Below are 3723 nucleotides of genomic sequence, written 5' to 3' on the forward strand. Positions count from 1 at the left end.
GTCATTAATAAAGATATTGGTCTTAACTCATTTACAATAAAGTACTAAAATCTCAATCTGGCAAAGTTCTCTGGCACAAACAATACAAAGAATCCATGCATCACATTGCAGTTTATAGTCATTGTGAATTATCAGCTCTTTCATGTGTGTCTTCTGCCTTGAGCTTGGGTCCTATCTATTTATCACCAAAAGTACAAAAGTGTCATCAGACAGTGACAAAAATGACAAAAAAAGCAAAGAAAACAAACAAAAAAACAAACAAAAAAACAATTGTCTGTGATATAATGCTTCTTACAGTATGTGTCAGGTGAGAATTTGCTTTTATCTCAAGTTTCAGGTATGGAAACCTGCTGTGAAAGTTGATTCATCCTACAACCTTAGACAGCTGCCTGATAATCGAATTCAATTCTAATAACAGAGGTTTCTTGTCACATAATCTGATGGCTAATTTAGGCACCATTGTGACACTGATTTTAAAGGAAAGACATAAGTAGTATAGCCTAAATTTGAATAATGTATTTGTACTTTTTCTTTTAGGGATTGCACTTGTTGATTACAACTCAACTACTGGACACAAAACAAAAAACAAAATAAATGATTAAATAAAACAGGTAGGGCAGCTGCTGCACAGAAGTCAGTGGATGCAACTGGAAAACGAAAACCTTCTGTGCAAAGGATGTGATCTGAACTCAGCGAGCTTGTGAGAGTTATAATTCCCTTCCACACAGTATCATTTTTGATACTCACTTCAATATTAAGGGTCTTATTCATACCCGCAGGGCACTCCAAAATGTCAAATGGCTGTTTTTGGCAGTTATCCATGGTGCTAAAAAAAGGGAGGGTCGTGAAAGGCCATCTTAACCTGTTTCACGAAAAGAAAAAAAAGAGGGTTGCTGCATTGTTTCAATTCCATCATTCCAAATTGAACCCAAAAGTATTTTTCTTCCTCAAAGCATTTCCGGCTAGGATTTTTTAATACAATACGGATGGATTTTGCAAAAAGTATATAAAGGTGTTATTGTCCAGTTTTAGTATAATAACATATTGAATGGGCACATACAACTCATAGAATCAAAATATTAAAATATAGACTTGGAAAAAAAAGATTAAATAACAGTTTGTCAAAAAATGTATTCATAAAATGTATTAAAAATATTAGTATTTCTTATAGGTCAAGGAACTCAACAAAATCTAACCTCTGAAAAGATTAAATCTGCTTCACACTGATTCGATGAATGGATGTTACTCCTGGAGCAGATCCCCTCACCCAGCATGTTTAACATATGAATTACAATGCTAATAAAGCTTTTATTGTTGAGGATGCAGTCAGACTAAGAGTATCCATAATGGCATGGAAACGACTGTGAGACATAATGCAGAGAAATTAGAATAATTACAGTTAATTTCCTCCATTCATCATGGCTCCATTTTTCACCCAAAAGGAACCATACAATGCACTGATTTATGCAGTTCAATGAAAACGTTATTACATCTTGTTCAATTAATTAATGAACCAGTAAACAGTATAACTAAAATATTTGGGCCTCTCTGTTTCACAGATCTTGATTTGATAACGTGATGGTTTTGTGACACTAGACTACCGACTACTGGTAGCCATGTTTGGACCACAGCTACTCATTTTTGCTCATTGGGTAATCAAGTCCAGTTGCCCACGATACAACACCTAGATGTACCATGACCTGGATGTCTGAGAACCTCCATCAGCATCTCACAGTGTAAACAAGGAACTCGATGAGCTTAATATTGTTTCTGTGATTTGCATAAATGGATCTCATAACTTCAGACCAGGAAGAAAAACGTCATCATCTGCACCACGCACATAAGCTACGTGATGAACAGCTGGTCTCTCCAAGTATACATACAATTATGTGGGCTTAACAGAATAATCTACATACAGCCGAGTGTATTTCAGGTTAAAAAAAAAAAAAAACCTCTCACAGACAGAAACATTGACAATCTGATTCTGTCTGCTATCATTTTACAGGATCAACTAGGATCTATGTCTTCAGTCACAAAGTGTATTGTTGGTGCTAAAAGTGATTTGTCGATAAATAAATAGCGTTCTTTACAAGACAACATCTGACACGACTTTTTTGTTAATATTGTTGCCAGTTTATCAAGCAACAAGACAAGACTACCAGCAGTGTAAGCGTGGACTTTGAGCCAAATGCTACTGTGAAGTCATGACAATGCTATGTGCTGTTGTTTAGCTCTAAAGTTTACAATGTGAGCCATCTTACATTTTGCATATTAGTGTGGGTATATTGAATAATAAGCACCTATCAAAAAAAATAAAATAAAAATACAGCCGAGATTAACGGGAGCATCATTAGCTCTTCGGCATTAGATTCCCTTTAAGAAAAGTGTGTGTTTTAATACTGTTTTGGGCAGCAAGTAATCTGCGCAGACATCCACCAGGATGCTTACGGACATTCGTGACTGATGAACTCTACTTCATATGAACACTTTGCAGCCACAAGAAAACCAGTTGTTCCCACACATAATTGGGTGGTCCCCCCAGGTATTTGTACTGCCAACAAAGAAAGCCGATAATGTTGCTGATGGAAAGAAAACAGAAAGGAGAGAGAAACAGACGAGAGGAAGAAAGGAGAGGCAAGTCAGTGATGTTGGCTTCTGAAAGTGGTTATAAAGCAAGATATATGAAACCGCAAGATATACGTTTTTGGGGTTGAGGTTGTGTCAGGATGGAGCCATTAAATTCCAATTACCATAATGGTCTGACAGAAATCATGTTATTCTGCCTTGGTGAATTTAAACTACTTTCCTGTGGCCTTTACCCACCTGGTGCCTCAGCACAGAAGACAGCTGCCATTTGTCAGGACAAGGAGAATGGAATCAGATCTGAATTAGTTTTCTTCTGCATGGAGAAAGCATGTGCCTTGTCTGCATAGGAGTCCCCTGGGTCTCTTCAGATTAGAGCTGGAATCTCTAAATTGCCCTGTGACATGAAGTCAAATGGAGAGAGAATAGTTCATTTTTACAGATGTGACTGCTCTGTATAGCTATATAATATATAGCTACAGCATGATATTTCATGATATGTTCAGCATGTGAAATATCATTCATTTGCAGTATTCCATCCTACCAACCTATGAAATTGTGTTGTGATCCCTCTGATGATAAGAAAAGACCATATAACAGCAAACGAGACCTTCTGTGCTCTGGTCAGATCACATATATTGCATATAAATCACGTATAAATACATTACCTCTGTCATTCACCTCCAAAACGAATGCATGTGTCGCTGGAACGCGCTACCGAGATCTTAACAACAGATCATAATGCTTCTGTCCAGAGGGGCACTAGTATCAACAAATATCTGAATGTTCATCATAGAACTTTAACTAGTGTACTAATTTTGGTGTGTGATGTGCAACTGTTGGGCCATAGAACAGCTCCAGCTAATTAAAAGACTCCTGCCCTACAGGTCTCAGCGTGGCATGGGTGCGCATTAAACAGAGGCAACGCAGCAAAGCAACAAACATGTAATTGCCAGGTCCTTAGGCTGACCTTGAATTAGCTGTGCTTTCAAATGGGAAGATAAAAACTGCGAATGGATAAGTCTTTGTTGGCTTAACATCAACCCCATCCCTTTTTTTTTTTTGAACACCGTGCAACTGAATACCACCACAGCCGATTAGATAACCAACCGCAGCTGAAGCAAGTGTGTCTGCATGCAG

The sequence above is a fragment of the Acanthopagrus latus genome, chromosome 5 (assembly GCF_904848185.1).
Source record: "Acanthopagrus latus isolate v.2019 chromosome 5, fAcaLat1.1, whole genome shotgun sequence".
NCBI lineage: Eukaryota > Metazoa > Chordata > Actinopteri > Spariformes > Sparidae > Acanthopagrus > Acanthopagrus latus.